This window comes from Solanum dulcamara, chromosome 3 (assembly GCF_947179165.1).
Source record: "Solanum dulcamara chromosome 3, daSolDulc1.2, whole genome shotgun sequence".
NCBI classification, from domain to species: domain Eukaryota; kingdom Viridiplantae; phylum Streptophyta; class Magnoliopsida; order Solanales; family Solanaceae; genus Solanum; species Solanum dulcamara.
The window spans coordinates 47,856,338-47,870,719 of NC_077239.1; the positions used below are offsets into that span (position 1 = coordinate 47,856,338).

General features: G+C 36.3%; 1 pseudogene; it reads right to left on the reverse strand.

Annotated features, from left to right (window-relative positions):
* Positions 1-1,010: 1,010 nt before the first annotated feature.
* LOC129881640 (uncharacterized) overlaps positions 1,011-14,382 on the reverse strand; it is a 29,720-nt pseudogene continuing 16,348 nt past the window's right edge.

Here is a 14,382-nt window from a genome sequence, read left to right on the forward strand (position 1 = left end):
AAGAATGTTAAAGACAAAACTAGTTGCTTGATGATAGTTGCAGGATTTACTGGCCAACTTCGTGGTTGGTGGGATAATTATTTGACACCTGATAATAAACGAGATATTACTAACACAACTGCTAAAGAAGCAAGTGCTGATAATCTTGGTTCCCCCCTTCCTAAAGGCAGGGAAGATTTAGTTTATACACTGCTTCTCAATTCTATTGAATATTTTAATGGTAGATTAACAACCAGTACGAGTCTCTTCATACTTTATTAAATGGTCTTCGATATAGGGCTTTGGGTGAATTTCGATGGTATAAAGATACCTTTTGAGTCAAATGATGGATTTTTCCTCCGAAAATAAATTAGCATATTGGAAGTATAGATTTATAGATGGTCTTCCTTCTTTATTTGTAGAAAAGGGTCGCAAAACTTTAAGAGGAAATCTCTTTTTTGCAAAATTGCACTAACTCGGCATTCATTTGACAGGGATGCGACTACTGGAATATCATCTTTATAAAAGTTTACTTCATATGGAAGAATTACAATATGCTTTTCAATTCCAAAAAGCACTTGGGTGATCGGTACAAATATCAATGACCAGTAGTTCAAAAGTCAGAAAAAAATTCCTGTACTTTAGCAAGATGCAATATTTCAAAACTATTTATGTTGTATATCTCTAGATGTAAAGAATCAATATGCTTTTGTTTCATACTAATTAACACATTTATATCTCTGTTTACATATTCATTAATAAAAGAAAAAGATATTTCTTTGTTATTATAACTAGCAGTAAATCCTTTTGAATTGATTTTTGTAAAAGGATAAATAACATTTATAAAAGGGGTTCCAAGTATAATTTGAGGGTTTAATTGATCTTTTACCAAGAAAAAGAAATGAGGAATCCAAACACTAAACATGTAATAATGCATACTACTGTTAAATCTCTTGCTTTATATGGCAAGGGGCACACCTCTTATGTGCAGCATTATAGATCTACTGCTTAATTACCAGTTCAAAAAAGGTTTAGAAATATAGACCAGCAGATGGAGAGATAGTATTTGAAGGTTCTTTTGAGGGTTGGTGTTTAAGCATACCCTGAGTGGCACAATGAACCCTAGGCATACCACTGACCTGGATTGAGTTGAGACCTACAATAACAACATTTGTACATGTCTGTCCAATAACCCCATCTGAGCCAATCTGTGCTACTAATTTAACACTCTCGGCTTTTGCTTTCATTTGAAGTCGCTCTTCTCTTGAGCCAATGAACTTTCCCAAGATAGAAGAAGTAATGGTTAATGTCATAGTTGTTTTGGGCATCATAACTGACTTCCTCAACATAGCTATGAAGGGAACAACAACATGGACTGCAGTAAACCATAAAAGTGAGACCTTCTGAGCGTGATCTCTCCATATGCCTAAAGGAATACAAGAGGCCATGCCAAAAGCTCAAATAATAAGCATCTTTTAAGATAGTGGTTGAGGCTACATGATTTTCATAAAAGCAGTCCTGGCGAGGGCAGCCTTGGCTACAATAACTACAGGTGGTCAATTGAGCTTCATTCCAGGAGGCAGCTGAAAAGTAGATGCCACAAGTGGGAGAACACCACTAACAACTCTATAATATTTGGCGATAGGACATTTCCCTGTGTCCAACCACTCATTTTTGTAACATCCCTCAAAATACTCACAAGTTTCTTAAGAAATGCCTTGGGAATAGGCCTCTCATGTAATGCGTTATCCTTAATCTTTTAGGAAAATCCGAGTTTGAAATATTAATCAAAGGGCCAAAACCTGCGGGAAAATATTCTCGGTGGATTTTTAGGATCCGTATATCGGAAGATATAGTTTTGATGAAATTTATGAAATAGTAGGATCTGCGAATGGTCCGCATCACGGACCTGGGAGAGTTTTCTAGCAGAGTTGAGTCTTTTTAAGGGAATTTTAGACATTTACCAAACTATTAGTCAATAAGCCTAGACATTTTTAGGGCCTAATCCGACTCTATAAATTCACCTAAACCCCTAATTCTATTCATTCTTCTACAATTCATCTATCAAATATTTCTCTCTCGACAAAAAGTCTCTCAAAGGTTTTCATGAAGAATTCAAGTAATCTACTTAATTTCTCCAATGAAACTCTCAAGTTCTTCTAATTATTTGTTGTTCTCACTTAAGGTACATGAGTATTGATTCATGGATCCTTTCATCCTTGAAGCCCCATCAGTTTCTCCTATTTTGATCTCTAGGTTCATGATGTAAATTATGAGTATTTTGAATTATACTTCCAAAGGATATTATCTATATGAATTATGTATGGACTGATATAAAGTTTATGATCATGCATGTTTTCAAGTGAATTACATGATTTTCAAAGTCAATTGATTATGCAATTGAGTTTTTACTCTAAGTTCAAGGTATTAATTTCATGCAAGTTATGAAGTAAGGTGACTTAGGGCCCTATGTGGTGACCTAAGGCCTAACGATGTGAATTATGCAAATATGGTTATAATGATGAAAGGATAATTCTCCCATTATAAGTATGTTATGAAAATGAGATACTCTATGATTTCAAACCTATGATCATGACTATGATATATGTAATTATGATTTTTATGCTATGTATGTATTCTATGAGATTTGACTTAACACCGAGTGGACTTGAGGTGGGGCCCTACCAAAAGCCTTAGTAGCAGCCTCATGTCCCATAAACTATGTGCCACCGTAGGTTGCCTTCATAGCTTAGCTATTGGATCCATATATAGCGTATGTATGACCCGCCTAGCGGGGTAAAGTCTACCTTGGTAAGTAGGTTCTCCTTTTCTTCATTGAATAGGGAGACAACAGGATTTTATGTTATAGCTTGCATGGTCTTATTGTCGGTTATTGTTCCTATCCCACATATGTATGATCTCTTAAGTATGTTATGATTTTAAATTGATTCTTTTAAATGCTTTGGTCAATATAATTTCTCATGACTTTACTTATTCCATCTTATCATGTGTTTTACTTGACCTTTGTATTCCATAATTTATGTTGCATGTCATGCCCACATACTTATTATATTCCAACGTACTAATGCATACTTTTTGCCTACATTTTCTCTGAATGTACGGGTTGAGGTTAAAGATCCTAATCGTCCATATAACTAGTAGGCATTCTCTATCTGACTATATTGTGGTGAGTCCTTATTTATTGAGGACTAGTTTTCAAGTTGGTTCCTTTTTTCTTTTCAAAAGAATTTTGTTTACATTGTATATCGAGGGTGAACTAGGTACATGTCTTAGCCCCGCCCATACTCAATTTTAGAGGCATCTAATGGACATATGTTTGAGTCTATATTTTCATAAGATATTTTCAGATCTCTATTCCTGTTTTAGACTCTCTTATAATATTTCTGCTCTTATATTTTATCTTATGTATGCTTATGCTATATATAAGAGGCTTGGTTGGAGCCTTTTAGAGTTTCGATCGCCATTTTATGACTAGGACCTAGGTTTGATCGTGACAAACGTGGTATCAGAGTATAAAGTTTTTCAAGTGTCCTAGGGTGTCCAACATGCCACGTCAAGTAGAGTCTTATTCATGGGTGTGAAGTAAGCCATACTTATGAGTAGAACTCTATGAGGCATTTAGGAATTCTCACTTCTTTCATGATCCATGTCATGCTATAGAGTTTACCATAAGATTTCTTTTCCCTTATGGACTTTCTTTGCGATTTTCAGAAAGATAGCTCCAAGAAGACCACCATTTCTAAGGGGAGATAATACCAATTAAGCCCAAGCTCCCCCGGTTCCTCAAGACAATGGTCCTCTACCGGACCAAGTGACTAATGTAGAGTTCTAAACCACAATTATTATGCTAGCCTGAGTGGTGAACAACCAAGGTGTTGTGGCTCCTTCTAATGTTCCTACTGCAGCCTCAAGAGTAAGGGACTTTGCATGAATGAATCCTCCGGAGTTTCATGGCTCAAAACTCAATGAGGATCCTTAAGAGTTCATTGATAAGGTCTATAAGATAGTGATTATTATGGGAGTGACTTCGGAATAAAAAGAGGAGTTGGCGTCTTACCAACTCAAGGGTATTGGTCAAATATGGTACACTCAATGGAATTTTGAGAGAGTGGATTAAGGTCCCGTCGAATGGAAAGCTTTCAAACCTTTTTTCCTTGATCACTTTTTACCTCTTGAGTTAAAGGAGGCTAAGGAGTTAGACTTCATAAATATTCGACAAGGCAATATGGGGATGAGGGACTATGCCCTTAAGTTTACTAAGCTATACAAGTATGCTCTTTTAATGGTTGCCCATCCACGTACTCGAATGAGTAAATTCATATCGGAGGTGTCCGACTTGGTTGCTAAGGAATGTCGCACCGCTATGCTTGTTAAGGAGATGGACATATATTGGCTCAAGAAAATGAGGATGAGGGATTCTAAGGGGGGCCAGTATGAAGGTGGGTTCTCCAATGCTAGGACCATTGGTAGCAGTGGATGCTCTCATCAAGGACAAAGCTTGAGGAAGAATTTTTCTAAGGATAGGGTGCCATACCCTAAAGCTCAAGGAGAAGGAGGCGTAAATCTTAGTAACCTTTTTTTCAAAATTTTGCAAAGTGTAGAAGGAATCATGGAGGAAAGTGCTTGATGGGAATGGTTGCTTGCTATGGATATGGCAAGATGGGCGATAAGCAAACCGAGTGCCCTCTTGTTACCAGCAAGGATGGAGAAGGTCGTCCTATAGGAGGCCAAGTGAAACAAAGCGCCCAAGATCAACCTAAGGGTGACCAACGCAATAACTGATTCTAGCTCTTCATGCTAAGCAAGAGGTTGATAAGGCTTCCAATATGGTCACGGGTATGTTACGAGTCTTTAACTGTGATGTTTATGCATTACTTAATCTGGGTGACCACTTGTCTTTTGTTATTTCTTACATTGCTATGAGATTTGATGTGTGCCCTAAAGTGTTAATAGAATCTTTTTTGGTTTATACTCCCGTTGGTGGTTCGGTATTAGCCTAGAGAGCTTATAGAAATTTTCCCATATGGGTTTTGCATAAAGTTATTCCATGTGACCTTGTTGAACTTGATATGACTAATTTTGACATCATTCTTGGTATGGATTTGTTACATGCCGCTTATGCATCTATATATTGTAAAAGTTGTGTGGTTAAGTTTCACTTCCCTATTGATCCTATTCTTGAATGGAAGGGTAATGATTTAGTGGTTAAAGGTCGATTTATCTCATGTATTAAGGCCCGAAAAATGATTTTCAAAGGGTACATTTATCATATAGTGTGAGTTAGAGACATTGATTCCAAAACTCCTACTCTTGAGTCGGTCCCTATAGTTAATGAGTTCTTCGACGTGTTTCCCAATGATTTACCTGGTATTCCTCCCGAAAGGGAGATTGACTTTGGCATAGATCTTCTTCCCGATACCCAACCTATCTCTATTCCTCCTTACCATATGTCTCCAACAGAACTTAAGGAGTTGAAAGAACAATTAAAGGATTTGTTGGATAAGGGTTTTATAAGACCAAGTATTTCACCATGGGGTTCTCCCATGTTATTTGTTAGGAAGAAAGATGGGTCACTCCGAATGTGTATAGACTACCGGCAATTGAATAAGGTCACCATAAAGAACAAATATCTAATCCCAAGAATATATGACTTGATTGATCAATTACTAGGAGCAAGCTAGTTTTCTAAGATTGACCTCCATTCTGGTTATCATCAATTGAGGGTAAGGGAGTGTGATATTCCCAAGATGGCTTTTCGGACAAGGTATGGTCATTTTGAATTTGTAGTAATATCGTTTGAATTTACAAATGCTCTCTTTATATTCATGGATTTGATGAATCGTATTTTCAAACCATATTTGTATATGATTGTAGTGGTGTTTATTGATGATATCTTAATATACTCTCAAAATGAGGAAGATCATATGGGTCACTTGAGGATTTTGTTTCAAATATTAAGGAAAAAGAAATTATTTGCTAAATTTAGTAAGTGTGAATTTTGGCTAAGAGAGGTTGCATTTCTTGGCCATGTGGTGTCCGGTGATGGGATTAAAGTAGATCCAAAGAAAATAGAGGTAGTTAAGAATTGGCCTAGACCATTATCGCCTTCGAATATTAGAAGCTTTTTAGGCTTAGCCAGATACTACAGAAGGTTTGTTGAAGGGTTCTCATCTATTGCTTCTCCTTTAACTATGTTGACACAAAAGAAGGAAAAATTCCAATGGTTGAAAGAATGTGAGAAAAGTTTCCAAATATTGAAAGATCGTCTTACGTCAGCTCCTATTTTGACATTGCCTGAAGGGTTAGATGGGTTTGTTGTTTATTGTGATGCTTCACGTGTTGGTTTGGGTTGTGTCTTAATGCAACATGGTAAGGTTATAGCCTATGCCTCTAGGAAACTTAAAGTACATGAAAGAAACTATCCAACCCATGATATTGAACTTGCGGTGTTTGTGTTTGCATTAAAAATTTGGCGTTATTATCTTTATGGGGTGATTGTTGATGTGTTTACCGACCACATAAGCTTGCAATATGTGTTTAGTCAAAGGAACTTGAACCTTAGGCAAATGAGGTGGCTTGAACTCCTAAAGCACTATGACATGAGCGTATTCTACCTTCCGGGTAAGGCAAATGTTGATGCTTTTAAATACTTTGGTCAATATGATTTTCTCATGACTTTATTTATTCTATCTAATCATGTGTTTTACTTGACCTTTACATTCCATAATTTATGTTGCATGTCACGCCCACAGATTTAGTACATTCCAACGTACTAATGCATACTTTTTGCCTACATTGTCTCATAATGTAGGGGTTGAGGTTGAAGATCCTAATCGTCCACATAACTAGTAGGCGCTCTCTATCTGACTGTGTTGTGATGAGTCCTTATTGATCAGGGATTAGTTTTCAAGTTGGTTACTATTTTATTTCAAAAACCTTTTGTTTACATTGTATATTGAGGGTGAGGTAGGGACATGTCTTAACCCCCGCCCATACTCATGTTTAAAGGCATCTAATTGGACATATGTTCGAGTCTATATTGTTATAAGATATTTTTAGATTTCTGTTCATATTTTAGACTCTCTTATGATGTTTTCACTCTTCTATTTTACCTTATGTATGCTTATGATATGTACAAGGGTGTAACATCCTCTAGAAACTTTGTATATAATATTTCAATTCTCGCTTAAAAATAATACAGCCTCTGTATTTTGGAGATAACTTTTCATAGGATTGTCCAAATTGTGTGATTCAAATTTTTGATAAACACAATATCATTACCTACAACTTTTGTGCAGACCATATTTTAAGTTTTGGAGGTTAAGTAGATAAAAAAATTAATTATTGTAAGACAGGATGCTGTGACGAAATGGAGTATTTATAGAGGAAAAATCGTATCTCATTGTACGATTATCCAAATTAGTTGATTCTTAAACGATATGAAACTAGACTTCCATATCTACAATTCTTATGAAGACACCAAATCTTATTAAGGAATTTATCTTATTCAAACACAGCTACGAAAAAGAGTATTCTGTTAAAAAACTCATCTCACCTACCATGGAAAGATCTATATACATTTGACATCACTCATTACATCAATTGTCCTCCATTTAACATCACCCATGACATCACAATTTTCCATTAAATTTTCAGATTTTTTCTTTATAATTATTTTATTTATTGTTAGGTCCCTCCTCCACACCTATAAATACCTACCTTATTTACTCATTTTATTCATCAAGCTTTCTTAAACAACTCTTCTCTCTATACACTTCTTTACTCATTCTCAAATATAGTTTAATTCTTAGTAGTGAAGAAATACTATTCCGATGATTCATATACTCCGGGTAGTACACAAAATGTTCTGGAAGGGAGAAAAGCTAGGACTTAAGAGTGTTCATTAACTCCTTCGGTTCCGACTAAAGCTTCAGATTCAGGGTATGTAAGGCTTCAATGAGAGTATTCCTTCCACTTTCATGTCTAAATTATTTTGATTAAATGATAAATTATATTTATTTTTTTAAGCTCTACTCTAAGTTATTTGGGTGTTTGTCCATGGGTTCTTCCACCCATGTAGTCCAAAAACTCTTTCAATTAAGTCTCTTGATTTCAACTAATATTTTCTTATGGTAATTCTTATTTTTACTTAATAGTATGAATCATGGTTAAACTAATGATTATTGATCTATTTTGATGCGACATAATTTCATATGTATGAATTGATGGTTTGCAAGTAATCCCTCTATTTATCTAATTAAAGGTTCTTGAAATTCATGGTGGGTTGTTTAAAGCATGATTTTTAATTAATGGATTTCAAAGTATTTATGTATATTTATTTACATACATATTTGCAAGTTGAAGTGATTTGAACCCACCTAATTTTACTATATTTTTAATAAAGTTTGACTTGAAAGCCTTGACTACAAATAAATGTTTGTGAAAGCAATATCTATGATCAAAACGTAGTCTTATGAAAATAAAGAATGATGAAATGATATGAATGATGGATTCTTTATGCAATAAGGACAATTCTTGCATATTTGAATTTTCAAATGTTTTAATGAGCTATTCTACCGAATATGATGTTTGAATTCTCAAGTTATATGCTATGAATATTTTAAAGTATTAAATTATTCCATTGGATTGACTTAGCACCGAATGAGGCATTGAGGTGGGATTCGGTAAGGGAATCCTAGTAGCAACCCCTTGTCTCATTAACTATGTGCCAATATAGGAGCCCTTGTAGGCTTAGGCTAATGGATCCATGAAAGCCCTTAAAGTTAAAGTTAAAGAAATGAATGAAGTTGACGGAGTTCTACCTGGCAAGTAGTCTCCCCGGCCAACGTAGGGGGTTATGTTGGATTTCATGTAATAGCTCGCATGGTGTTAAATATCGGTTATCATCATTTTCCCACAAAATAAATATTTTAAAGGATATCTATATGATTTATTATGCATGTATTACATATGTTCCATATTACATAAATGTGATAATGTTTCCTCAATGTTCATGCATCCTTACATACCTTGTACATTCAAAGTACTAACGCATACTCTTTTGCCTATATGATATCACCATGTAAGGACCAGTGCTCCTCCTCGTTCTCCTCCACGTGGCTAGTTGAGATTTCATTGAAGACTACTTTTGGTGAGTTCCCTTGTTTCGGGAACAATACTCCTTTATCTTTCTAGCTTATGATATGTTGAGATATTTTACTATGGCATTTCTTCTATTATAATTGAGGGTGAGCTAGGGACTTGTCTTAACCCCGTTAAATCTAATAGTTAGAAGTATTGTTGGACATATGTAAGTTGAAGATTTACTATTATGATTTTCGCTTGTTTATTTATCATCATTATCTATAAAAGGCTAAAAGAATGCTAAGAGGCTTTTTTGAGGTACTTTTGGGTTCCTCATTCTCCATGTCACGTCTAGGCCCTGGGCTTAGGTCATGAAAAAGAGGCTTGGTTGGAGCCTTTTAGAGTTTCGATCGCCATTTTATGACTAGGACCTAGGTTTGATCGTGACAAACGTGGTATCAGAGTATAAGGTTTTTCAAGTGTCCTAGGGTGTCCAACATGCCACGTCAAGTAGAGTCTTATTCATGGGTGTGAAGTAAGCCATACTTATGAGTAGAACTCTATGAGGCATTTAGGAATTCTCACTTCTTTCATGATCCATGTCATGCTATAGAGTTTACCATAAGATTTCTTTTCCCTTATGGACTTTCTTTGCGATTTTCAGAAAGATAGCTCCAAGAAGACCACCATTTCTAAGGGGAGATAATACCAATTAAGCCCAAGCTCCCCCGGTTCCTCAAGACAATGGTCCTCTACCGGACCAAGTGACTAATGTAGAGTTTCAAACCTCTATTACTATGCTAGCCCGAGTGGTGACCAACCAAAGTGTTGTGGCTCCATCTAATGTTCCTACTCCAGCCTCAAGAGTAAGGGACTTTGCACGAATGAATCCTCCGGAGTTTCATGGCTCAAAACTCAATGAGGTTCCTCAAGAGTTTATTGATGAGGTCAATAAGATAGTGAGTAATATGGGGGTGACTTCAGAATAAAAGGAGGAGTTGGCGGCTTACCAACTCAAGGGTGTTGCTTAAATATGGTACACTCAATGGAAGTTGGAGAGGGTGGATTAAGGTCCTGTCGAATGGGAAGCTTTCAAACTTTCTTTCCTTGATCACTTTTTCCCTCTTGAGTTAAGGGAGGCTAAGGTGTTAGAGTTCATAAATCTTCGACAAGGCAATATGTGGATGAGGGACTATGCCCTTAAGTTTGCTAATTTATCCAAGTATGCTTCTTTAATGGTTGTTTATCCACGTGCCCGAATGAGTAAATTCATATCAAGGATGTCCAACTTAGTTGCCAAGGAATGTCGCACCGCTATGCTTGTTAAGGATATGGACATATCTCAACTCAGGACTTTTGCCTAACAAATTAAAGGAGAAAAGCTCAAGGAAATGAGGATGAGGTATTCTAAAAGTGTCACGACCCAACCCCGTAGACCGTGACTAAGGTCCGACCTGGACCCCCGTATACATAACTATCAGATGTAGTCAAGCTAAACTACGAACAATATGATAACTTACATAAGAACTCCAATGGTTCATAACGTCTTCATATAAATATATCCCTATCATTTGTCTCATAAGGAGTCGCCACCAATCATATCATGAAAAGATACGCAAGCCGACAAGGCTTCCATTTCATATTAATATTCACAATACATCATATAGATGTAGCTGAACAAAACTTATGCACAACCTATACACATATGTATATAGACCTCTAAGAGAGTCAAAAGTATTATATGGCGGGATAGGGCACCTGTCGTACCCCTGAAAAAATGAATATATACATCAAAATGTTCAATACCAAAATTCTAGTCTCCAGTATAATAGAGCACTACAAAATAGCTGCGTGGAAAGTCCTAAGCTGGCGGATCCTCAAAATGTGTGTCTGTACCTGCAGGCATGAAATACAGCCCCCCCCCCTCGAAGAGAGAGGGTCAGAATGGAATACGTACTGAGTATATAAAGCATAAGAACATTAAGTATAGATGAATCATGAAAAAAGTCTCAATAATTGAATGCATCTGTGGCCAACATGTGATAATATCTGCATAACTCTATATAACTGAATTTAACTTTATAGCGTATGGAAGGCATAGACTATAGTATAACTGTTAATGTTGTGGAACGTACATCCCAATCCATATATAATATAATAGTGACGAGAAATATCTGGCCCGATACATAAATATAACATGTTAGTGCCAAGGACATATGGCCTGATCCATATATAATATAATAGTGTCGAGGAACGAATAACCCGATCCATATATAATATAATAGTGCCGAGGAACGTATGGCCCAATCCATATATAATATAATACACATACATACATGTAAAACTCGGTAACATATTAGACATCCCTCGAATATCATCATAAAGTATGTCAAAGACCCTCAAGAATCATAGTCATATGTTACTATAGTATGAAACTTCTTATAGAAATCTGAACATTAATTATCATAGAGTCCCTAAGGATAGAAATGGGTATATATCGACTACTATCCAACGTACAGAAAACTGGAGGGGGAGGTTCAATCACTTGAGAATTGTAATATCAAGAAGTGAATAAGAATCATGAATCATACTCGGAGCTTATGAATGGAATTACCCCAAAGCTCATATCATATATCACTTATATCTAAGACATGCCAAAAGAAAAGAGGGATAGCCTTACATACCTTTAGCGCTTATTTGCCACACGACACATATACGCTGCCCGAAGCATCTTAACCTATATTAAGATGTCAAGAACTATGCTTAAGTTACATGAAGGTCCAAAACGTATTCTAATGTTAGTAACTCCTTTCTAGAAAATTAGGTGATGTTTCCATTATATTCAAATCAACTTCGTACCAACTAAGCCAACATCAATACCCATACGTTCATGTACTATATCATATCGAGCCTATTCGAGCCAAGACTCAAAAACACGTTGGACATCCCACATGCTATTTTGAATCAGCCCCACATATAACATTTGATCATAACCCTTAAACACAATAGCTCGGCCAACATGTAATACAACGTGTAACTTTAGCTACTATTAATCCTCCGAGTTCAACAAGAATAACAATGTACCAAAACAGTCCCCCAACATGGCCCAAATGGAAAGTCAACATTAGCATATACAATTTCCTTTACTTTTAACACATAATCTATAAGCATAATAGCAAAACAACAATCAACCCATATACATTCAACCCAATTTACTTTACGCAAATTTTGATTCTGCCCGTTTCAACACCAATACTTAATCATGGGGTTTTCTCATTTCAATTTCATTTAGTTCCTTCATCCTCATATAAAAATAACAATCATGATGTTAATTAAAATTGATTCATCCTTTTTACTTCAAAATAGCCCCTACACGATTTTCAGCACCCTTCAACAGTAACATGTATAATTTTATAGTTCTAGCCCTTCAACATACATAAATTACCTTCAAATACAATACCATAATAATGACAACACTAATCAAACTTTAATCCAACTAGAACAACTTCAATTCTATCCATTTACAACATCAATAATACTCATATAATTGTCTTACCTCCAACCCCACTTAATACAAAGTAATCTCTCCATTACAACATCATTGACTCCAAATTGAAAAGAAGAAACCCTAACTTAGCAACTTGGCTTCTCAACAAGGCTGAAAGTTGACGGGTTTGATTAACTCGATGTTGCTTCTCCTAAGATCACCCACGTTGTTGATCACCTTCCAATTGGTCAAAATTACCTTAGAGAATTAATTTAGGGATCACAATTTAGAAACTTATTTGCTGCAGCCATGGTAGAAGCTCTCACCCTCTCTCTCTATTTTTCTCTAAGTTAAGAAAAAGAATAAACTAAGGACAAGCTCTTAGTCATTACTAGGCCTATATATGTTGTCCATGTGGGGTTGACATCTGTACAGCCCCTAAGGGTGACATGTTTTCATCCCCTACACATGTCCATCCCCCAAGGGTGGCATGTGTCCAGCTCCTATATGTGTCCACCTCATCCATGCACTAACCAACCGCTACCATGTGTCTTGGTCTTGGTGGGGTCCACTTCAGTAGGTGCATCACCTACTCATTCAAAGTAGGTGCATCACCTACTTGCTCTTTTTCATAGGTTCATAATCTTGTCTCACTTTAAGAATCTATGTGATCCTTGCTACTTAAGCTTGATATGTACTCAAGTAGTTTAATTATGTAAGACATCCAAATCGATAGCTTATGCAAGTAGGTCGATTTCCACGACTCATTATTTGGTCTCCAACTCCTTTCAAATCCTTCCAAACCTATTTCCAACCATCACTACTCACACATAATAGTCTATGCAAACTATGGGGCATTACAACATCCTCCTCTCCTTCGAATCATTTGGTAATGTCATAGATATCATGGATCATATGGCAATATTTTAGGTAACTAAACAAATATTCCCCTATATAAAAGTACGGGGTATAACAAAGCAGGCCCGGTATGAAGGTGGGTTCTCCAATGTTAGGGCCATTGGTAGCAGTGGACACTCTCATTAAGGATAAAGCTTGAGGAAGAAGTTTGCTAATGATAGGTTTCCATACCCTAAATCTCAAGAAGATGGAGGTGTAAATGCTAGTAACCCTTCTTTTACAAATTGTGTAAAGTATGGAAGGAATCGTGGAGGAAAGCGCTTGATGGGAATGGATACTTGCTATGGATGGTGTAAGATGGGCCATAAGAGATCTGAGTGCCCTCTTGTTTCAAACAAGGGTGGATACGGTGGTCCTATAGGAGGCCAAGTGTAATAAGGCGCCCAAGCTCAATCTAAGGGTAGCCAATGCAACAACCGATTGTATCCTCTTCATGCTATGCAAGAGGTTGATGAGGCTCCCGATGTGGTCACGGGTATGTTACGAGTCTTTAACTTTGATGTTTATGCATTGCTTGATCTAGGTGCTAACTTGTCTTTTGTTACTTCTTACATTGCTATCAGATTTGATGTGTGCCCTGAAGTGTTAATAGAACCTTTTTTGATTTATACTCCCATTGGTGGTTCGGTATTAGCCTAGAAAGCTTATAGAAATTATCTCGTATAGGTTTTGCACAAAGTTATTCCATGTGACCTTATTGAACTTGACATGATTGATTTCTACATCATTCTTGGTATGGATTGGTTATATGCTGATTACACATCTATATGTTGTAGAACTCTTGTGGTTAAGTTTCACTTCCCTATTTAGCCTATTCTTGAATGGAAGCGTAATGATTTAGTAGTTAAGGGCCGATTCATCTCATGTATTAAGGCCTGAAAAATGATTTCCAA